Source organism: Gopherus flavomarginatus, chromosome 10, assembly GCF_025201925.1.
Source record: "Gopherus flavomarginatus isolate rGopFla2 chromosome 10, rGopFla2.mat.asm, whole genome shotgun sequence".
Classification (NCBI taxonomy): Eukaryota; Metazoa; Chordata; order Testudines; family Testudinidae; genus Gopherus; species Gopherus flavomarginatus.
In genome coordinates, this window is record NC_066626.1 from 6085005 (window position 1) to 6109958 (window position 24954).

At 46.5% G+C, this 24954-nt stretch overlaps 1 protein-coding gene across 2 annotated transcripts in view; it reads right to left on the reverse strand.

Annotated features, from left to right (window-relative positions):
* TRPM8 (transient receptor potential cation channel subfamily M member 8) overlaps positions 1-16325 on the reverse strand; it is a 124381-nt gene extending 108056 nt beyond the window's left edge. For both annotated transcript variants that reach the window (XM_050916480.1, XM_050916478.1), the window contains exon 1: positions 16253-16325. The gene's annotated coding sequence lies outside the window, so the exon portion shown is untranslated. The remainder of the gene's footprint in view (positions 1-16252) is intronic.
* Positions 16326-24954: the final 8629 nt, after the last annotated feature.

Here is a 24954-nt window from a genome sequence, read left to right on the forward strand (position 1 = left end):
AGGCATGTTACTAAAACCAGTTTAACTTAATTAAGCACACTGTAATACTGATGAACTAACACTAAAAAGTCGCACTATAGAAAAAATTCTGATTTGACAGAATGATGCAAATAATATTTTTTTAAATTTGTCAACCTTTTATTGGAAATTTATATGAAGAGGTATTGAAACAAGGATTAGTTTTTAATTAAAAGCAGTCTTTCTGGCTTTTTTGGCTGCAAAATCAGTAATAATGTCATCGTATGACAAAGACAAAGTGATGTCTTGTTCAATTGTAAGAATAGCAAGACCAGTCAAGGTTCCTGACTCATAGTAGAGTGCAGATAGTTTTTAATGAGCTTTAGTTTTGAGAAACTCTATTCTCCTGATGCTACTGTTACAGGAATTGTCAGTAGAAGATGAGTGGCAAGTTTGCTGGTATGAATAAACTGTACAATGTCCATCACTGATTCTGCATGTGGCAACAACTCAGTTCTTTGTACAGTTCAAGTCCATTTAAAATCAAAATCACCACCATGCTTCAGGAGGCTCTCTAGGTCAGGGATCCACAATGTGGTGCCCGCAGGTGCCATGGCACCCACAGGGGCTTCTCAGTGCACCCACATACTGGCCGGAGGACGAGCATCTGCAGAAATGTCGCCGAAATTCGGTGGCATTTTGGTGCCAATGCCTCTGGATGACACTGCTTGCTGTCGAATTTAGGCAGCATTTCGGCGGATGCTCGTCCACCACCACGGTCATTCGTCTGGCGCACGCCAGACGAAAAAGGTTGGTGACCACTGCTCTAGGTTCTTGCACTTCGTCATTAGTGGCTCTTGTTTTCCTATTTCATTGAATTTAGTCCCACTCAGCCCGTTGCCAGCTGAGTGAATAGAACCCCAGGCCAACAGTGGGTTGAGTGGCTCAGCTAGGGTCTCAGCCGCCAGCCTGCTCAGCCTGCTGCCAGCCTGGGGTTCCTTGGGGGTCTCCAGGCCAGCAGCGGGTGCTGAGTGGGGCTGGCAGCTGGGACCCTGAGTGGCAATGGGGCAGCAGTCGGAATCCCAGAGCAGCGGTGTGCTGAGCCATTCAGCCCACCACTGCGTGTCATCAAAAATCAGCTCACATGCCACCTTTGGCACATGTGCCGTAGGTTGCCAACCCCTGCTCTATACACTAGTAAGGAGATGAGCATATTACAGTTGTTGGAGGGCTCTATTTAGCAGTAACAGGGCTATAGGAAAGTCAGTCAACATTTTTTGTTTCTCTGATGAAAACTGGCCCACTCTCTTCCCCATTCCAAAATTGTCACAAATAATTGTGAACAACTTAATTTTCTGTTTTTAGCTAAGATATTGATTTTTTTTAAAAAAATATATTGAAATTGAATTCAGGATTCTTAGCAAGCACTTTTAGCAAACAAATTTGCTCAATGACAATCAAAATGGCAACACAGTACTGCTTTCATGCTTGGCTCACCCCCCCCAGCCTGCTGGTTCAACAGCTGCAGTAGAAGAGGAGAGGTGGAAAACTGCAGGACCCCAAAATCCACATCTTGGGGTGCAGAGCAGCAACAGCAAATCCTCAGGTCTGATCACACACCAATGGGCACCACCGCCAGCTCAACGGACCATGGTGAAGTTAGCACAGCATCTGATCTCAGGGACGGGGCACCCATGGAGCCACAGCAGCTCATCCTGCCCTGTGCAGCTCCCCCTGGATGAGATGGATCACTGCCAGTCCGGGGGAGAGATGCACTCCCCAGCTAGGGTGACCAGATCCAGATGTCTGGATTTTATAGGGCCAGTCTCGATATTTGGGGCTTTGTCTTATATAGGCACCAACTACCCCCACCTAGGGTGACCAGACCGCAAGTATGAAAAAAATCAGGATGGGAGGTGGGGTGCAATAGGAGCCTATATAAGAAAAAGACCCAACATATGGGACTGTCTCTATAAAAGTGGGACATCTGCTCACCCTACTGCAACCCCCTGTCCTGATTTTTCGCACATGCTACCTGGCTATCCCCAGCCCAGCCGTGTGTGACCATTCCAATCCTGGCTGCATGCGAGGAAGAGAGTTACTTTCACTGTCATTCCTCAGCAGGTAGGCAGCCAGCCTCACCTCCCCACCAGCACCTCACCCAACACAGCCCTGACAGCCCTCACGCCAAGGGAAAGAGTCACTCACAGGTGAGCATAGGCAGCAAGTTTGTATAATTTTTGGTGGTGCCCAAAATGGTGGTGCCCGCCCCTCCTCCCCCCCGCTGTCGCCCTGTAAGCAGATATAAAATGAAGCTACAATGTGTTGGCACCACAAGATTACATGGTCAATTAAAAGTGTAAACTCAGAAGCAGCACTTGCCTGCTTCAATATACAGTATTATATTTTGTTGCACTTGTGAAAAAGTGGGGATGTTCTAAATGTTTTCTCTGAATACTGTGTGGGTGCCTCAGTTTCCCCTGCAAGGTGCCAATTGAAGGTGCTGGGGACAAAGAGATCAGAAGAGATCCAGAAGAGACAAAGGCTAGAGGAGGGAGTGTCAGTTTTGAGCTGGCTGGGGAAATGGGGAGAGGCCCAGAACTTGGGTCTAGGCTTCCCACCCTCCAAGATGGACCTGACTGAGGGGTCCTGTTTTCTGTACCTACAAGCTTTGTTTTAGACTGTGATCCTGTCATCTAATAAACCTTCTGTTTTACTGGCTGGCTGACAGTCATGTCTGACTGCAGAGTTGGGATGCAGGGACCTCTGGTTGCCCCAGGACCTGCCTGGACAGACTTGCTGCGGAAAGCGCACAGTGTGGAAGGGCGTGCTGAATGCTCTGAGGTCAGACCCAGGAAGGTGTAAGCATCTTGCTCTGGAGACAGTATGCTCAGAGAGAGGAGGCTCCCCCAGAGTCCTGACTGGCTTTGTATGGAGTAGTTCCAAAGCATCCCAGCATCCTCTTCCACACCATGCACTTCCCGGAAGTCCAAACAGGCACTGACACTCTCTCCTCTGGCCTTTGTCTCTTTTCCAGGCATTAGGAGGCCACCTGATCTCTTTGTTCTCCAACACCTTCAGTTGGCACATTGCAGGAGAGCGACCCAGGCCATCAGTTGCCCAGAGACAGGGTTTCAGCCACTCTCTGTGCAAAAGGCATCACACTGGCACTCTAGGGCTCTACAACAATCACACAGCCTTATCCCACCATCTAGATCCTTGAGAAATGCATAGGGGAAACTGAGGCACCCACATGGTATTCAGAGAAAACATTAACATTCCCACTTTGTAATACCTGCATACTTTAAAGGGTGTAAAATAATCAAGTATTGTGCTAAACACAATGATACTCCAAACTGACCACCAAATTTAAGTTGCATGTTTTTCCCCCTCAAGTGAGGGCTCTGGGATGGGGCTAGGGATGAGGGGTTCACACTGCAGCAGAGTGCTCAGGGTTGGGGTGCTGGGGGTGCAGGCTCTGGGGTGGGGCAGGGCTTGGGATAAGGAACTTGGGATGCAGACAGGCTGCCCAGGGCTGGGGCCAGAGAGGACTCTCCCCCTCCTTATTGGCAGAAGCAAGCTCCAGGGAAGGGACCCCTCCTCTTTCTCCTGCCCGCCACCCGCAGCACACTCACTCTGCACCAGTCACTGCACATGCTCCTAGTGACTCTCAGGTCCAGAGAGCCCACTTGCCTCCCCTATGATGGGTACCAGGGCAGGGGGGTTGCCATCATGTGTGGCCTCCCCATCCCTGCTGCTGCCACTGAGTGCCGGGGGGGGCGGGGGAGAGAGCTCCCAAGCATGGGTGAGCCTCCTTCCCACTCCTCTCTTCCTCTTCCCCTCCCCCAGTGCTCCAAGAGGCTGCCTCCCAATGATCTCTATAGCCTTAGGCAAAAGCAGCCCAAACAAAGGAGAGGCACTGGCTGTTTTCTTTCAGCCAGGGAAGTTCCGAGGTGGGGGCAGAGGAGAAACCCAGCTCCAAATATTGGTGGAGCACAGCCCTCAGCCTTGAATATTCCTGGTGCTTGAGCACCTTGAGCCCATATAAGCTGCCACCCCTGCAGGTGAGTTCCTTCCCCTACCCCTTCCCAGTGACTTCCCAGCAGCCAATCTCCTCCCTCAGACTGTGCTGCATTTGGCTCTCTCTAGGACCCAGCAGCCCTGCTCTTACATTCTCCACTGCTTCCCCTCTGTCTGGGCTCCCTGCAGAGAGGTGCCCCCAGACCTTTTGGTGCCCTAGGCAGCTGCCTATGGCTAAGGACGGCCCTGCTCTGGGAGCCAACCTTACCCTGCTCTGCTGGGACAACCTCCATTCCTGGGCTGTTCACGCACAGCCTCTGGCATGTAAGCTGCTCCAGCTACTTGCAGGCAAATGACACTAGTCCCAGACACAACCCTAGGAGCCTCCATCTTGCAATTTCCAGTTATGCATGCTGGACGCTGCAAGCTTATATGAATTCATCAGTTTAACAAAGAAATTGATATGCATCAGGCTTGTTCTGCCAAGGGGATCCTCTGATACACTCCAAACCAAACACACTGCTTCAGGTAGAACTATAAAGATAGATTTTAAGTGATTATTAGTCAAAGCACAAGTCAGATTTGGTCAAATGAAATAAAAGCAAAACATTCTAAGCCGATCTTAACACTTTCAGTGCCCTTACAAACTTAGATGCTTCTCACCACAGGCTGGCTGGTTACTTTTCAGTCAGGCTTTCCCTTTAGATCTGCGTTTCAGTCGCTTGGTGGTGTGGGGGTGTCTGTAGATGTAGGTGGAAGAGAGAGCCTGGCAGAATGTCTCTCCCTTTTACTATGTCCTTTCCTTCCTCTTGGCTTTGCGCCCCCCCTTCAGAGTCAGGTGAGCATTACCTCATCGCAGTCCCAAACTGACCAAAGGAAGGGAGTAACTCCCTCGAGGGTTTAACAGATTCTTTTGTTGCTGCCTAAGCCAGTGTCCATTGTTCCTGTGAGGCCGAGATGAGTTTGTTCCATCCATTCCCTGACGAGGTATGAACACCTCTCTGTTCTTGGAGAGTTTTTGCCTGGGCTTGCTTTAAGCCATGAGGAGACATTTTCAGCCTTATAACCATACACATGAAATTCTAACCTATAACCTTACTATAACATCACTGTAACAACAATGCTCCGTGCATTATGAGCCTTCTGAAGATACCCAACATGACAAACTTTGCACTGGATACCACACAATCATTTTATAAAGATGAACAAGGGGGTGTAGGGTGTTCCCCCAAGATACAGAGCATCACATGGCAAACTAGTATTTCACACTTGGTAATGTTTCTCTCCTGACTGTGGGGGTGGGGTACAGTTTCAGAGCAAACACTTAACTATTACCTTATAACATGGTGTGGACGAGGGGGTGCCGGGGCTCAACCCTCCCTGGGGGGGAGGGGAGCCACGCCAGCCTCGTCTCATCGTCCGAGGGCTTCTGCCCTCGGGATCGCAGTCCGCTCCAGCAGTTCGGGCCCTGTGTGTGGGACCGAACAGCTACACAGTTAATAAGGGGCCCGCCCTCGGGTCAGGCGGGGCACCAATAAACACAGCTGTAGTTTCTCGGCTCTGGCCTTTGGAGCAGGGCAGAGCAGTGGCAAAGCCAAAGGGGCCCGGCCCTTGGTTCGGGCAGGGCACCAAACACAGTTCAGTTAGCTCTGGCCTTTGGAGCAGGGCAGAGCTCTTGACACTAGGCGGTAAGAGGGGGAGTCTGCCACCCAGTTACGGGTGGCAGGGGGAACACAGGCCCACCCACTCCTCTGCGTTCCAGCCCGGGGCCCTGGAAGCGGCCGTCACCGCTACAGGTGGTCAGTGGGGATCCTGACCGAAACACACTGACATAGGCACAGGGCCTTCTGCAGCCTGACTGTAGTCAGCTGCCCCTGGGCTACTTCCAGCCTCCCCCCTGGTTCCTACCTGGTCCGCTGGGGCGTCCAGCACCATGGGCTCCTCCCAGTCAGGGCAGGGCGGTAGGTCCAGGAATACCTCCGGGACGGCAGCCAGGTCTGGTCTGGCAGCTCCTCGGGGCCGTAGTTGGGATGGGGCGGCTCCGGCAGCTCCTTGTCGCAGCGGCCGCGGGCCTCAGCGGCTTCCCGGTGATGAGGGTCAGCAGGCACATCTGCTCCTGCCAGCAGCTGGGCCCTGACTAAGGGCTGGGGCCCGGCTTTTATCCTTCCGGGTTGCCACCTGACCCTTTGAGGGGCGGGACTTCCTCCCAGCAGTTCCGCCCTGGGGGGTGATTGACGGGGCTTAACCCTCCCTGGGGAGGAGGGGAGCCACACCGCCTCGCTACACATGGGCATAGACATTATACGTGAGATTAATGCAGGCAGCAACATACTAGCATTTCACAGGGTCTAAAGACTAAATACATTCTTATAATACTAGTACCTGTTTTGAGCAAAACTAACATACGGGGTGGCCTGATTTGGTCTCCAGCTATGAGGGTTGTCAGCTCTTAGCTAACAACCTGGGCAAAAGCTGGCATCTACCCTGCCAGCATCACAGAAGTATTATTGGAGCATATGTAAATGTACCCCTCCTAGTGTGGATCTAGCTAGCAGCAGACTGCCTAGGGCCCTGTGAACATACTCAAGTGCCTGCTGCTCAATCTAGCTATATGCGTTGCCATCACACCTCCTGACTGCAGCATACACATACCTTAACTGACTCGCCCAGTGTCCCACAGGGGAATCTGCATCAGCACAAGGAATTGAACATGGGTCTTCAGAGTCCCAGGCTAGCACACTAACCACTGCACCATCTTTCCTCTCAGTGTCAGGTTCCTGATGATCCCTATGGCACAATAGTGTATATACACAGAAAGGGATAGTTCAGTGGTTTGAGCATTGGCCTGCTAAACCCAGGGTTGTGAGTTCAATCCTTGAAGGGGCCACTTAGGGAACTGTGGCAAAATCAGTCCTGCTAGTGAAGGCAGGGGGCTGGACTCAATGACCTTTCAGGGTCTTTTTCCAGTTCTATGAGATAGGAATATCTCCATATATTTTAATAGTCTGGCATTTTTACCTTCCACTGCCGCATGCTGATAACACCATCAGCAGGATCTGAACCTTCAACATTGCACAGGCTGCTGTCAGATGACCCACAGGACTAACTCCATTAGCTGGCAGCAGAATAGGGCTGCTCTCCCAAAGAGGGGGATGGGCTGCTGGCCCTGTGAACTGAATCCAGAGTGTGGTAGCTCCTGCCCTAAGTGGTGTCCCCAGAAGAGGTGGAGCCTGGGCCGTGTCTCTCACTCACATCTCAGAAGTTAAGAATGCTCCTGAATCATGTGGTGGTCTCTCTCTCTCTCTCACTACCACCCCCAGGAGGTAGAGAAGCTCCTATCCCATGCCGTCCCCACAAGGCCGCATTCTGGTTCAGGAGTTGAGGAGGAAGGCCCAGTTCTTCCCACCCGTCTTACATCTACTCTGGCAGCTCCCTAAACAGCGCAGTGTGGGCTGCTGCTCGGACAGCAATGCCAGCCCACCTCAGAACATTCAGAGCCTCTGGCCAGCTTCACCATCTAATGGTTTACAACTCTGCTGAATCTGTGGGGAATTTCACCTGACAGAAAAAACTCCCTCTTGCCTGAGGGGATTCCCCCTGCCTGACAGCAGAAGCCTGCTGCAAACACTGGAGATATTAGAGCTTCTCAGAGAGAGAGAGAGATCCTACAATCCTTCTGTCATGAACAAAAAGCTTTAACAAAGTTAGCCCAGTGGTATCCAATCCCTTTCAGAACCACTGAGTTTAGTGAAACCCAAACATCTGAAAAACAGGAACTAAAGAGTTGAGGGATAACAAAGCCTTAACTTTGCCCTCTTTGAGCCATGTCCCAATATACTCCTGGCACACACACTCACTGTTCTTTTGCAGCTGCTGCAGAACACTGTGGGGATGGGCCACGTGACCACTGTAGGACAGAGTCAAATGCCTCCTCTTTGCTAAGGCAAACATTGCATTTCAGTGAGCTGTACTGAGCAGGAGCTACCCACACCTGCCCGAGACTCAGACAAACATACATCACACCCGCTCAGCTTCACAGCGCCTTCTCCCACACCAGCCACTCCCCATCTCACACTACCTTCACGCACCTACCGACCACCCACACCCCACTATGCTGCTGACAATCCTCGCGGCAAGAGGACCCCTATGCACGGCTATGACCCCACTTCTGAAATGAGGCATCCAGGCTCTCTAAGCAGACAGGCACCTCTTTCCTTGGATCACACACAAGGGGTGGGGGAGGGAAAGGGGCTCAGAACCCCTCCCCAGAGAAGCAGGGGCCCTCCAGCTGTCCTCATATCACCACCACAACTCTGGCAAGCTGCTCCTACTAATCTCTCCACTGTTCAGCACAGCAACCCTCACCACAGTGAATTAAGCAGGAGGGCATGCAGATAATTGCCAGGGGCTACCGCCAGCTCCTGGGGAGTTTGTCTCCCCCTCCCCACCACCACCACATATAGCTCCCTGCTAGCCCCTCCCCACCACCACCACATATAGCTCCCTGCCAGCATTTCCCACGCACCCTTCCCTTCCTGTCCCATTCACCATTAGCACTGCAGAAGTCATTAGCGCATAAAAAAGTTGCTCCTTGTCTGGTACCCTCTGCTGCTGTGTCCATATCAGACAGCAGCTTACTGGAGGGCTATACGCTTCCTTGGGTATGGAGCCCGAGCTGTACACAGAGCCACCCCGCCACACACAGTGGAGCTGCCGCAGTGGTGCCTGCGGACGGTCGGCTGCTCGCGCGGCTCCGGTGGACCGCCCGCAGGCACCACTGCGGCAGCTCCACCGGAGCCGCGGAGCACCGGACCCTCCGCAGGCACCACTGTGGCAGCTCCAGCGGAGCCACGGGACCAGCGCGTGGGGCGGCGAAATTGCCGTGCGCCTAGGGCGCTCAAACCCCTAGCGCCGGTCCTGCTCCCAGCCTTGCGGCACCTAAGCTGCTTGGTGCCGCAAGCCTGGGAGGCGGGAGAAGTGAAGCAGCGACGGCGTGCTCGGGGAGGAGGCGGGGCAGGGGTGAGCTAGGGTGGCGGGATGCCTCAGGGCGGAGGGAGGGAGCTGCCGCGGGTGGGGCATCAAGGCAAAGGTGCGGGTGGGGAGGGCGCAAGGTGGAAATTTCACCTAGGGCGCGAAACATCCTTGCACTGGCCCTGGCTGGCCCACCACTATAATAATGGAACATGTTAGGAAATCTAAATACAGGGGTCACTAACAGATCCTCCTGTTATGTTTCATGAGTTTTTAACTAAAACCCATGTATCTGATATGAAGCACTGTCATTTAGAGATGGCTAAAATGTTAGAGTCAAAACATATACTAACATGCAAGGAATAATACGCAGCAAGGCATGACTTAGCATGTTTTTTTAAAGCTAGCAACATAGTAAGATTCGGCTTTACAAGTATTTCCCACTGATATAGGTTTCTACTTCAGAATGATAGTTATTTTTCAGTATTTCTACAGTTGTCAGATTGTGCATATCCATATGAATCCCCTAAAGCTGCATTAATTTTACCATGAATATTCACTCAACAACAATAAAATGGAAATTTGAAACCTCCTTTAACAAACAAACACACACTAAGATTGCAAGAAGCCATGAACAACAAGAAGCAGCAATCCAGTGGAGATAAGTTAGGCTAATAGAGTTCTGGTCCTCTGATTATTAGAAAGAACCAGAATATGTTAAAGAGTGGACTTGATGTTGGCCATTGAGGGACTTCTGGGTAGGAGGCCATTCTCTGGTTCTCTGCTGAGTCCAGTGTCTCCACTGATAACGGTCTTTCAGCTCACACTACAAATACCACATAATGTATGAGGTCATTCGTCCAATACCAGTTGTTACAGCCCTGACTGAGTTTCCCCTTATCCACACTCACCCCAGGCTGTACGCAAAACAAACCTTTGGATCCCATGCGCTTTTAAGCTTACTGACTCTGAGCAGCGTTCATGTGCTGTCTCTTTCTCTGGCCTTTCAGGCACACTCCTGGGGTACAGACTCCAGTGCTGGCACCTCCTTCTTGGGAGGGGGTGCCCAGCTGCGATAGGCCTCAAGATCGATGAAGACACACACTCCCAAGTCTTCTCAGTCACTCTTGCATGCCACCTCTAGAGCTCCACCTTTGTGGGTACCCCAAGTTACTGTTTCACACATCAGGGACTTTGTCACCATTAAATCAAGTAACGGAGTCTCTGCAAAGCTACCTCTAAACCACACATGCTTTACTCCTAGACAGAGAGACATACAGATCTAAGGGGGGAAAAAAAAACACCAAACAACTGCACTCATGGAAGTTTCCTCTTCTCTCCTGAGAGTCCTTTGGGTTTTAGGACAGGTCTACACTACAGAGTTAGGTCGACAAAACGTTAAACTAACTCTGTAAGTGTCTACACTACTGTGTTGCTCCTGCTGATGCAAGTTCCTCACTACACCGGCTTAATAACTCCATCTCTGTGAGATGCGCCGGCACTTAGGTCAATGTAGTTAGGTTGATGCAGTGTCTGTGTAGACACTCTCAACTCATCACACAGCACCCGACTGAGATCCTGGCTGTACATTTTAGACCTCAGCTCCTACAAACAGGACCATGCACGCTCCAGTTCAATGACGTAAGGGCTCACTAGGACTTTCCCTGTAATTGCAGCTCTCGAATGCTGCGGGCTGGAGTAGAGACAAGCACTGGAACTGACCACAGAGAGCCCTCAATTACCTGGCACCCAGGCAGTTTAAAGAGGAAGGTGCCAGTTGCTTGACTTAAATGCAGAGGGGACAAGAACCTGATGTGGGAGATGGAGGAAGTCTGGGACTGGCTAGGCAGAGACTGGATATGGAGCCAGGGGATGGGGGGAGATCAAGCAACTGAATGAGTAGCCCAGGGAGGAAGGCTACATATCAACTTCTACAACAAGGCCGGAGTCCTACAAACAGCCTCTTTCACTACCCAGCCTGGCAACTGCAGAAAGCCATTTTAACAAGGCAGTGATCATCTCAGGACTGCTTTCCACCTACTTCCCTCTAGATAGTCTTGTACTCACTGGCTGTTTGCTTCAACCACTCCCATCTCCTCCCTTCGTCTTTCCAGCTAGACAAGCTCCTCCAAACACAATCCTCTAAAAGGGTTTAAACAAATCAAAACGAAAGTACAGGTCAGAACTCACTTGACATTTGCTACCATCGCATTGTTGGCTCTGAAAGGGGTTATACCCCTTCACTCTAGTCTTTGGCTTGTCAGTATTGATAGCAAGCTCTTTCATTGCCGTATCGTGCCTATCACAATGGTATCCATTGGCCCCATGCACTACCATGATAAACCTGACATATTACATTGTCACAATATATGTACAAAGCTCTATCTCTTGTCTCTGCGTTTCCTGACGGATTTCACTAACCTCAGAGGCTCACTGTGACCCTCCACTTAACTCTTCTCTCTCTAGAGACAAGGGTCACAGTCTACTGAGCCATTTTCATCATAGCCAGCGAGGGAGGTGAGGAGAAGCTATCCTCCCTTGCACAGTCTCTGTTGTCTCCCAGTCTCAGTGATTAATCAGGGGGCAAAATGGGAGAGCCCAGGCCCACCCTCTACTTCGGGCTCCAGCCCAAGGACCTTAATAGTTTCAGCTATGGTAGCTGACCTTTTAGGAACAGGACACATACAATTCCCTGGGCTACTTCCCCACAGCAGCCTTCACTTCCTCAAGCTCCACTTCACCCTTACCTCATGGCCTCCTTCCTTGTGCCTGATATAGTGCATACAGCTCAGTCTGTCCAATAGCACAACTTCACACAGCTCCTGACATGTGCACCCACCTAACTAACTGTGAGGTTTTTAACTAGTTTCAGCCAACCCCTGATTGGCTTCAGGTGTCCCAATCAACCTAGCAACCTCCCTGCCTTCTGGAAAGCTCTTAATTGGCCCCAGGTATCTTAATTGACCTGGAACAGCTGCCATTTACTTTTCCTGGTACCAGGGATTTGTTTAACCTGGTGCTAATATATCTATCTCCCACTACTTTTCTGTAGCCATCTCGCCTTGCCCCATCACAATATATAAAAATATATTTCTGTTTTTACTACACAGTTTACTAACACTCAGTGTCCAAGATGCTCTGTAATACAAGGCTTATTACACTGATTTAAATAAATCAAATATAAAAGACTCTTCCAGAAGCAATTTTATCCTTTTGTAGGAACCTTATTTGTAATAGAAATCAAACTATGAAAATTTCTATGTCACTTATGCTCTGGCTCCAGTCTGCTAGCACTTCAGCTCATAACCAGGGAAGAAAACAGCCACTTTAATTCATAAAAAATTCACATTCCATCTAATTTGCCATCTATGACCTGTTTCCTATGTCCCCTTTTATAGCTGTAGGCAATAACGGCCCATTTCTTCCCTTTTTATCCAAATTGTTGTAACTTAGTTTAAGAGGTAACAACTTGTGTGACTTCTGCCCACTTGTGTGGTAACAATGAAGAAGAAAAACAATCCCTTCATAACCACTGGGGACAATATATGTGTTTCATCTTGTCTCCAGCTCAGACACTGCATTTCTATGCTGCACTGAGGGAAAAAACCACATGCAAGTATAACAATGACAAAAGATTACAAGTGAAGAAGTGTGGGAAAGTACTTAGCACTTATCTATGCACTTTTCAAGCACAAAGTGCCTTACAGACATTACTGGAGCGATCTTCACAACAGACCTATGAGGTAAGTCATTACTGTTTTTCCCTCCCCACCCCCATTTCAATTCCATTTCATTTCTACCTCTGGCCCTAGCTCACTTCTGAAGTTTTCAGTGTTCCCAACAATGGTGACAAGATCCATATTTCCAAGCTGTGGCTACAGGGCATGGTTGAATACATGATTGCATAGTTGGGGGTTGGTCCTGCTTTGAGCAGGGAGTTGGACTACACAACCCCCTGAGATCTCTTCCAACCTTAATCTTCTATGATTGCACCATATTTTATATATCTATCTAGACAGATAGATAGATAGATAGATAGATATAGGCTCAATTCAGAGAAGCACTTTGCGGTACCTCTCAGGTATTGTTTACAATAGTTTTGTTTAAAATATTGTAGTAGTGGGGAACACACTAATGGTCAAAACAAAGTTTAGGCCATGTGGAGACACAATAGAGTGGCAGATGGTGAGCGGCCTGCTGAGACCAACTGGTATATCTCTTGGTGTCCTAGGGGAAAGGCAGTCACTGACTGCTCCTAGCATAGATTCCCCCCAGTTCTACTCTCCAGTTGCTATGCAGCAAACAGTAGTGCATTTACAATCATTAAAGGATGCTCTCAGGCAGGTCTATGTTTTGCAACTACCATGCATACATCAAGAACCAGCCAAATACTTAAGTACCATTCTTTAACATCATGCCGAATGGCGATCAAGCAAATATTTCTAGCAATGCTTCTGTATCTGGCATCACACTCACCAGCAATGCTAAGCAAAAATTATATACTGCACTAAGCAATTGTGCTCCAAGTAATGTATAGGTACCACAAGAAACACATCTGAGAATGTTCTAAACCAACTGGAATGTCTGGTTAATGTTTTAGTCATTTCACAGGTACACAGCTAGTTGAAAAAACTATGAGCACCATTTTATGAAGGGAACATTTTTAAACAAGTTTTGCCAACGTTTCCTTCCTTTTGCCAAAAATTAAACAAAATTTGGTTGGACATTTCAAGGCAGCTTCTTATGTAAGAGTAACAATGTAATAGAAACTTGTTAATATCAATGGGACTACTTGCAAAGTAAGGATAGCAGAATTGGGCCCGTAGAGATTCATTCCCGTTGGCATTCATTAAAGTATCAAGAGTTTCCATTATGCAGAATAAACAAGCCTTGCCCATATTAAACCAGTCACTATGCCTCAAAAGAAGAGCTGATCAACCTCAAATTACAAAGAACATTCAACAAGCAGTTTTGGTTACTGATCAGTCAACTCCATTCCAGAGAATCTTGCCAGAATGTAAAAACTTTCACTTCATCAGCTCCTGCAGAGACATACACAGCAGATGGAATTTCAGCTCTGACATGGTAAGCACAATGTTACTTATCTAAAGTTTAGCACTTTTTGCTTATACAAGTGATTATGCATAACAAAATCTTTACACCATTGACCTAAATCTCAGTTGATCTTCAGACTAAATCCAAAAGAGATTATAGCCAAGGAACGCACCTTAGAATGACACCAACCCATTTTCTGTTTAAGTCAACGAAAATATTCACCGGTGGTCAGTTTGGCCCAAGTGTGGAGAAAGGGCCCCGTAGAGCTACACAAGCACTGGCTTTGGAAAGAGATGAATATTCCAAATCCCAATAAATTCTGACCTCAAGACCACAAACATGAATAAAGGACCAATTCTGACCTCTCACCAGTTTACACTTAAATAACTGCACAGAGATCAGTGGCCTTGTTCCTGATTTACCCTGTGGTATGACAGATCAGAATCATGTTCAAAAGACCCAAGTTGAGTTAACCATAAACTAACCCAAAATCAATCCTACATCAGACTTATATTGGTCCAATTCATTACATGGGAACTGGTTACTGCAACAGTCATTTTATTTTCATAGATATTAACACCTATACAACATGTTCTAGACACCCTGACAGTGTGATCTTCACAGAGGAATATATAATCCACATTGTTCTTCTTAACTTCCTGGCCTAACTTAAAAACTGTCCACTAAGCAAAATGTACCCCATCCAGCTGCACCTAACTTCCCCACAGACCACCCCAGAAACCCTAGCAGATATCTAGTTATTGCAATGCACCCTGAAGGTCAACAAATTAGGATTATTCTGGACAGAAAAGGTAGAAGAGAGAAGGTCAGAGAGACAACCGGTCCTTCCGCAGCCTTGTCTCTGTCTACACTGGAGCTGGAAGTATGATTTTCAGCTCAGACAGACACAAACCAGCATGCTAAGAATAGCAGCATAACCATGGCTGCACGGGCAGCAGGATAGGCTAGGTAACCTGAGTACATATGTTGGGGCTTCAGAACAGATTCTATCTGGGATGGCTAACCTGTCCCACTGCCCATTTTGCTGTGATGATACTGCTATTTTTAGCACACTGGCTCAATCAAAGCTAGCACCTGTGGGTCTATCCAAGCTGGCAATGACATCTCTAGCTCCAGTGTAGAGGTACCCTGGGAGTGCATGTATGTTAGGGGGCAAGGAGATCCCAGCTTAAGTGTCTCCATTGACTACAACTGCAGGACTATATGGCAAAAACAGAAAGGCAGCCATCTCTATATGTATGCAGGACAAAAACAACCACTTGAATGCCTTCTGGAGACCAGTGCAGGTCCTGGAGTACAGACGCCATTGCATCCAGCAAGACAATTGCTATTGCATTCTGCACCAACTTCAGTGGTTGAAAATAAAGGTAGGCTGGAGTTTAATGCAGAGCACATTGCAATATCTAATCTGAGGATACAAAGGTATGGATGGATAAGACAATTAAAGCCCGCATCCACAGATGGCTCATCAGCCCAGGAAAATGAGATAACAGCCTTAACCAAGAATCCCAAAAAGCTACAAAATACATTTTACATATTCTTTTTAATTGATAAATACATACAGATGTACGGACAAATTATGATTTGATTTGAATGTCCCAATTCACGCTCTCAAATGGTGCAACACAGTGCTGTGAAAGGATCAAATCTTGGTAAGCTAATAGCGCCTCAAGAGGCTGCCTTGTTACCATGTAATTTACCACGCCACTTTACGGGAGCCTTGCTGTGGTTATCACTCCTTGGTGAGGCCACAACAGTATTGTAGCAGTTAAGCCCAGGCTACAGGAGGTTTTCAGGTGGCAGAGATGGGGCCTGCACCTGCACCTCTCCAGTCCCCTCCCACAGAGGGCAGGCTGGGTGTGTGCAAATGAGAAGCTGCCACCAAGCCTCAGAGCCACCTTGTGCTCCACCCCACACTGGCCCGGACAGTGGCAGCAGCTCCAGCTCTCAGGTCCATCCGCTGCTTCCTTTCTATAAATAAGGAATATTTTAAGAACTGTTAAATTATACATGCGGCAAGGGGAGAAATAACTAGTGTGTGATTTGTGCCTCACTTGTCAAAAGAGTCACAAGCCACCATTGCCTTTACCCAAAAGGAACTGTCCCAAAGTCTATTTCAGAGCCTTTCTGGTCACTGTTTTACTATGACCTTCTAAAGGCTGCTGTGCCAAAACCATACCCCAGGTGCCCAATAGCAGATATGTTTCTTCAGAGAGGGGGTTATTACCTTACGTTGGAGATTGTGGTCAGCTGAGTTTTTCGATGTATCCTTAGGGAAAGCGTCCACAATTAAAATGGTGTTTTCTAATGGAAAGCCAGCATGGTTTGATGTTCTATGAGCCAGCTGAGCTTCCCAATGAAGGTTATGTGCTGAAAGTAATTAACTGTAAAGAAAAGAAACTGGTGAGATGATTAGATTCATGGATTACAATTGACTTCTCTCTGTTCAGTAGCAATGTTCTGCATTGGACAGGTGGCTAAGAGAAACATGGAAAGTTATCTCCATAGAAAAAGAGCTTCCCTATAAACATCTCCTACAACAAGGACTGGTTTTACAACATCCACGGCTGGACAACATACCACTAGAAAAGAATGGTATTGTGCTTCAGACATTGGATTGGATTACATTCCCAGCTCTGCCACAATCTCTGATTTTGGGCAAGTTACAGTCTCCGTGCCTCAATTCCCATCCCTACAATGGGAATATTACTTGCACAGGGAAATTCATTAATGTTCTGAGGGGCTAAGATAGCAAACAAACAAATTTCTCTACCAAAAAGGCATTTTGTTCATACGTTTATGACATTTGTATAACTAACGTGTTTGGTAATTTGCTTTGATTATTATATTATCTCTTTCGGTTTCAGGTGACCTGTGCGACCTCTAGCCTCAACCTGGCTTTATATATATTGTTTGTGACTTGACGTGATTTAGCTAATTTTTAGCCATTTGTCTTTAAGTTACAGATCAGTACAGTACTCTATCAACTTTATAGTTTATAACACAGTCAAGGTGGTATAGATCAAATGAGAGATGAATATTCAGATAATTACGCAGGTCTGTGATCTCAATAAAAAAGTGAAAATCAGTAAGGTTAAAATCTGCTAAGCAGCCGTGTTTTGCTTGTCTCTTAGATTGTCACACTGGCCCATTCTGCTGGTCCGCTCTTCAAGGCAGATTTCACAGAACACGAAAAACGCAATTCCATGAAGGAAAATGCATTTTTACAATTAGGAAAATATGAAAATCCAGTGCTTCCAAACTGGATTTTGAAAAGGAAGAGATTGGTCCCCAATGTCTCTTACTTTCTATCATGCTGTTTGCTTCACAGGTATTTTAAATCCATTTTAACAATGTACAGTCCTAACTGCAAGACTATAAACAGGAATAAGGACTCAGAGCTTAGTGGATGAGTGTGTTCTATAACTTGCATGTTAGCGCAGAATGCCTTGGGGTCAAGTTTTGGTGTGAAATATCAACAGGTGATAAGAACAGAATAGAAAGCTACAAGGTGGTTTTGGGGGTTATTTGTTTTTCAAAAAATAGGGAACAAAAAAATGAAAGAAAATAAAAATCTACTAGAAAATACTCAGTGTAACTTTCTGTGTGGCATATTAAACATTTAGGGCAACATTTGCTGACGTGACCAATGATTCTCTATACCTCAGTCAGACACCTTTTAAGGTATCAATACTTTTCAGAAGATGTGGAGTCTCCCTTTGAAATTCAAGCGCCTTTAAGGTGTCTCAAGTTGAGGCCCAAAATCACTAGTCACGTCTGAAAATCTTGGCTTCCATGGCTTCACTAGTGTGAGATCATGACCTTAGGTTTGCTCCAACTGCAATGGAATTACTCCTGATTTATTCTGATGTGAGAGAGATCAGAATCCAATTGCCAAAACAATCAGATGTTCAGCAGAAACAAGAAGCCCTTTCTATTTAAGTTGCACGGTAACAGAGAGAATTCCCAACGGGCTTAGCAGTGTATGCTTTTTATCAAAGAACATAACTAAGGCTACGTCTTCACTACTCACTGTATCGGCGGGTAGCAATCGATTGCTCGGGGATCGATATATCGCATCTCATCTAGACGTGATATATCGATCCCCGAACGCGCTTATATCGATTCCGGAACTCCACCAACCGCAACAGAGTTGCGGAGTCAACATGGAGAGCCGCGGACATCAATCCCGCGCCATGAGGATGGTGAGTAATTCGATCTTAGATACTTCAACTTCAGCTACGTTATTCACGTAGCTGAAGTTGCGTATCTGAGATCGATTTTCCCCCGTAGTGTAGACCAGCCCTTTATCAGACAACAGATGTTACACACTCGCCTTAACTCATCTCACGTACGCTACATTAATGCCACTGATGTAAGTGAGAGTCAGGCTGATACATACGGTGCAAACATCAGAAATTAGCCTTAAATTAATACTTTTAAAGCAGAATTTACAATAAGGACCTTACTGCAGCAGCCAGTGTCTGGTAAGTAGCTAACATAACCTCTTCTCTATAACCTCATTCTGATATATTATATTAATCTAAACCCTTTATCAGTGACACATGGTACAAAACATTGTCTTTCATATCGAATTAGTGTGTGTATTTTATTGAGGATTTTTAGCACAATGAGCTCAAAATGAAGCATTATAGCATAAAACACAAAGAGCAAAAATTATTTTTTAGAAATAAGAAAAAGTGTTTTCTAACGGGCTTCCAGAAATGAAAATGCATTTAATAAAAAGGAAACAGCTACACAGCAGTACATGTATCTGCTTTAGCTAAGAGAAATATTACTCTGATACAGCATCGTTAATATCAGATTCCTGATCAACTGCAACATATCTCCTGCACTAAACGTTTGATGCAGATTATTACCTATATTACTTCTTTCTTCTTCAGTTATCTTCTCTGTTCTTTCAAGAGGAACAGGGAAAGCATGCCCTCGGTCATCATCCCAACACGACACCACTGGACGAATTTAACAGTTAAAAGCCATGTTTGTCTAATCCATGTTAGTGGATTCCCTTTCCCTATGAAAATAGTCTGGATCTCTTTCACTGACACACTAACAGATTATGAAAGAGACAGTGTTTCTTCTCCCAAGAACTTTGCAGAAGCAGCCATCATTACTTATTTGTATTACTGCAGCACCCAGGAGCCCTAGTCACAGACTAGGACCCAATTGTGTTACACTGAAGTCAGTGATGGGAAGAGTCTATCCAAAGCCAATTGAAATAAATGGAGAAAGTCCTATATCAATATTCCTTTGCATTCAATCCTCTGTTTCGAGAAAAGGGGATGACAGCATGTTACCTCAATCTGCACTGATCAGCATTAGTAGTAGGAACATGCAGACCTGCTTTGTTCTTTTATGCAAATTGCTTCTCAGCATTTGGTTTCTCTGAAATCAACCGAACAAAAACAGAAGACCCCTGTGCCTTGTCTTACATGCCGTAATCACACCTGGCACACTCATTATGGAGTGCCAGACATACAAGACTGGCATTCCAGCATCATGAGCTGTGATAGCTTCGCTCACCTCATGAGGTCACCAGCAGAAACAGAACCAAAAAAAAATAAAAAGAGGGCTGTTCCCCAGCCAATAGCAACTCTGTCTGAAATCACAGCTGGATATAACCTGTGTAAGTCTCTTGAAAAGAGCACGAGAGTGGGAGAGGTGACTTACCTGTCTTTCCATGTCTGTCCAAAGTGTTTCCACTTCTCACAGTCCTGATCAGAATTCATTCTAACTTTCAGACCTAGGAATGGTCAGAGTTTGGGTTAGTTCAGTCATTAGTGTCTTCTGTTTTCTGTAGTCATTTCTGATGTCTAATTAGTGGCTCCCTTCCAGATACACACTCTGTCACAGATGCTAAGCAATTTTGGACTATTCCAAAGTGAAAAATTAGGGAAGGAGACAATGGCTCATGCTGTTGACACTGCCCTCACGAACAGCACCCACTCAACACATTAGCGAGAAAGAGACACAGTATGTTAAAAAGGGTATACCAGAGAACAGTTCAACAATGAACTCTAATATATATTACGCATCTTGAGTCCTTTGCATCCTGCCTGATTAGCTGCATTTAATACATGGAGATGCAAAATCTTAACTAGCAGAAATTAGCAGTGCAAAGAAGAAGCAAAGACCAGCAGCTGGAGCAAAGCACTAGGTGTCTGGAACCATTGTTCTAATCTAGACTCTGCCACCATGAGGCAAGTGCCTTTCTGTGCCTCTTTTCCCATGTGTAAACTAGCAGTAGTAATCCTTCCCTCTCCTTCACAGGGCGGTTGGGAAAAGCTAGTGACTGCAAAGTGCTTTAGCATCTCAGATAAAAGGCAAAACTGGAAGTGAAAAGTACTAACCCTTGCTGTGCCTTGAATCTATAGTGCAAGTCCTGGAAACCAGCAATTATTGGCAGTCGTCACAGAAGCACTGTGCCCTGTTGCTGCATTGCTGTAACAGAAAATTAATGGCTATGAGGGGTGGATTCTCCTTTCAGGGTGTGATCCTCAGTGCCCATGGGAAGTAGCACAGAAAGTGTTCAGAAACAGCTGCATTCAAATCAGTCCTGACTCACACTCCGATTCTGCCTGTCGGCTCCTCTCTCATTACAGTGCCTGACATATTCAAGAAGCCCAAGCTATTGCAGCCATTTCCAGTCCCATATTTTTAAGGACTCTTGCCTCAATAATCTATACTGGCATGTTGCGTAAGCACTCACTGCCAGCTCACCTCGTAGTTCTGATAGCCAACAACTGAAAGTGGAGAGCAGCTAAGTTTTATTTTAACCATTTTCTCTCCAGTGCATGCCAAACTAATTTAATATCACACACACACACACACACACACAAACCTTGCTAGGTTAAGACAACATTATGGTTGCAATATCAAGTGCTCAAAAGTTTGGACGTGACAAAACAGTCAGTCAATCTCTACAGAGCTACAAAAAAACCAAAACCAAAACCACACACATGGGTAGTCAGCGTATTTTTCCCTAACCTCATTCTCAAATGGCAAAAACCCATTCTGATGGAAACTCTCCAAGAAAATTTAACTGTATGGGAGAAGTATGGCAAAGTCATAAGCAACTGAAAACACAATCTTGTAATAAGAAGTGTCAGGCAACTTGCACAGGCAGCACTGCCTGACCACCTGTAATGTGACAACTGGGAGGGAGGAAGGAAGAGAAACATTCAAAAGGCATAAAATCCACCAAATGGGAAGGTCTGGTAGTATGGATCAATACGGTATTTCAGTCAATATCTGCACAAATCCACTGCTGAAAGCAACAAACAATGAATATACTTATTTTTAAAAAATCCTGCAAGGAAAAGACACTCATGAAAAATATATGAGGAAGCTTCCAGTAATTATAAATTAGCAGAGATGTTTCTTTCATTGGCCATTAATTTATATTAATTATTAATCCAGTGCTGCTGTCAAAGCCTTTGTGCCCAAAAACACTTCAGTATGTTCTTTAAAGGGGCAGTTTACAGTTTTTACTTTATGAAAGTACATGGATTGACATACATTGAAAGGCAAGTGGTCTAAAGTAAGATATGCACTTGAGCACTCTGATCCACTCAATTAAAGGCTTTGTTTTTAAAAAGATCATTAAGGAGTTTGGCTGTGGGAGGGGAGGGGGGTTGTGAGTGAGGGACTCTGGTGGACATTGAAGTAAGGACTGATAGCACAGCTGCAGGCTCTATCTCAGTACAAGCTTAAAATCAGCCACTGTGATCATGGATATTCTATATAGATGATGGAGCAGTCGTGGTTAAAATAGTTCGACCATTTTGAAAGGTGCTACCATCTTCGAGAGATTCCCTATTCTTCAAATGGGGAATGCAGGCAGCAGTGGCGATCTTTTTGAAAAATGGAAGGAGCTTTTTAATGTGCAGTCACTGTAGTAGATTAGGCCAGACAGAAGCTTTCCCAACACTCCTCACAGCTAACCTGAAACACCTCCAATACACCAGCTCTTGACCTATCCTGATCAGATTACCTGCTGCAGTAACATCTTGCAGTAAATTATGCAGAGGTCTTCTGAGAAGGACAAATGTCTGCTAGTGTTGGGTGCAAAGGCAAACTAATTTTGTAACGTAATGCTTTATACTCTTTCCACTGAGCATGTGGGGTCAAATCTTGATTCGTTCCCTTTCACCAAGATGCTATACTCACAAGCTGGGAGAAGTTGCAACACCAAGACTTCAGGACCAAAAATATTTTCCTCTCAGTGCACCAAGCAGGCCCACACACTGACTAGTGATGACAAACACTACAGACATGGGTGGGCTCGGTTTCATTACAGAGAGTTTTCTACTGGATAGGACACTAGAGCCCCTGACTTAAGAGAGATGGGTTCTGTTCCCAGGTCCACCACTAGTCTGCTGTAGTATCTTGAGCAAGCTGTCCATCTCTCTGTGCCTCTCTCCCACCCTTGGTCTTGTGTTTAGAAGGTAAATTCTTCAGGAAAGAAAGTCTCAGCATGTGAGTGCACAAGGGCGAGCGCAATAAGGCCGCTCGCTGATACAGTAAAACAAATAGTACAACAGGGACTAAAAGGCCCCTCTTCCTTTAAAGAAAAACAAGAATTTTTCCACCCAATATCCAAGATGGTGTTCCCTATAAGCTATGCATTTGGGTGGGCGGCCGCCCAGGAGTGATTCAAGTTGATTAGCCCAGTTGATTAGCAGAGCCACGCACATCCGGCAGCGTGAGTTCAGGTGCATCTCCCACCGCCGCTTTGCAGCCATGTTGCTCCGTCCTGCAGCTGCTCCCTGGACCCTCCTGCTGGCTATGCAGAGTGGGGAGGGGGCCTGATGTTAGGGTGTCCACCTCCACCCGCCCCTGTACCCCATCTCTGCAGAGCAGGGGAGAGAGGGCAGCCTGGCTCAAGAGGACTGGGAGCTGCTGCAGCCTGAGGTCTGAATGGTGAGTGAGTGACTGCCTTTCTTAAAGAGACAGCCCATGGTTTCTGAGACTTCCCCAGCAGCCACCTCACACAGTCTGTCTGTCTCTCTCTCCCTCTCCTCTGCCCATGTACCCCATTTCTGCAGGGGCAGGAGGGGAGACAGGGCTCAGGACAGCTTTCAGTGCGTGCCTTAAAGAGACAGCGCACGGCAGCTCTCAGAAACTTCCCCAGCAGCCAGCACAAACACACAGTCTGTGTGTCGCACACACACACTGTCTCTTTCACACTCACCTCCCAACACATTTGTATTATTATTGTTGTTACTTCTTGGTACTTCCTGCAATGTCCATGTATTCTCTGTAATTTTATTCATTCAAAGTGTGTTATTTTAGTATTTTGACGGTCTATGCATTTCATATTTCTCTTACACTTAAATTTAATTCTTTGCCTAACTTGTCCTGGCTGGAGTAATTATTCCAATGGTAACATTTTAAAAATAAATATCATATCTAGGTTTTTTGTTTCTACTGGCAGCCCACAAAACGTAATCTGCACATGGATGGAAAAAAATCGAGGGAATATTGACTCTTTCTGCCAAGTTCCCAAAGGAAACAGAAATGCAAACCTCCAGGATGCTCCCCATTCTCCACCCCCTGAAGTTTCTCTAGAGTTTGTCCTCCACACCAGCTGTACATCCATCATTTCCCCCCCAGCAGGAACTCATATACAGAGTAAAAGGGTGATAGAAGTTGTCTTTCCCCTCTCCTGAGCAGTCTCCTGCCCTGCCAGAGTGTCTCTGCAGTAATGAAGGTAGCTGTGGCCCTTCCCAGGGAAAAGGAAGGAACCTGTTTCCTGGCCAGGCCAAGCTGTACACACTATCTCACTCTACCATTTTTACACTGCTATAAAAATGGCAAGAGATTGAAATTTGGCCCATTATGTTTTACACTTTTTTTTAGAAGATTCTATAGAAAATGTGCATTACCTAATTGCTTGGGACCCCATCATAGCCTCTTTTACAGACTCCATACAGTACACACGTCTCCACAGTGACATTTTCCAAGGAAAAGACTGGCAAGGAGAATTTTCGCTGAGACAAAGTGCTTGGTCAGTCTTGTCAAGAGCAATGAGCGTAGGGTGACCAGAGGTCCCGATAAAATCAGGACTGTCCTGATTTTGAGGAGTTTGTCCCGCATTCCGATCAGAGTACAGTCAGGATGCCATTTGTCCCGATATTTTGTTTCCTGGTCTTCAGTGGCAATTCGGTGGAGAGTCCTTCAGTTGAGGATGGTCTTCAGTGGTATTTCGGAGGCGGGTGCTTCTGTCTTTGGTGGCAAAGTTTATTACCCGCTGCCAAAATACCGCTGAAGACCGTCTGCGACTGAAGGGCTCTCCGCCGAATTGCCACCGAACTCCTGGACGGGTGAATGTTAAAAAAGTCCCCCCTGTGGTGGTCCCAATATTTTCCCCTTAACATCTGGTCACCCTAAATGAGCGAGGGTGCACCTGCTGTGCTCACATTTTGGATGAGAGGCCAGGCTTCCAACTCCTTCCATTTTCAAAACGTTTTTCCCACTGGAGGAGCAAAACCCATTTTTCATAAACAAAATTCTTCAAATGGAAGCCTGCAACTAGCACTAATTATTGTGTATTTCTGAACTCTCTTGCCAAGGGTGATCAGACAGCAAGTGTGAAAAATTGGGGCCGGGGTGGGTGGTAATAGGACCCTATATAAGAAAAAGAACCAAAAATCGGGACTGTCCCTGTAAAATCGGGACATCTGGTCACCCTACTCTTGCCAGAGTCCAGGGTCCAACCCTTGTAATAGGGATGTGGCAGACATGAGAACAGGGCAAAGAATGATCCGTAATTCCTAGCCGCCACCATCAGAGATGGGCTTGGACTACAGAAAGTTTCACCTGTATCATATGACAAGAGGCAGCCTGCAGACTCCACAGATTACTGTGATACCACCACCATTCATCCCTCTTTACCTACCCTACAGC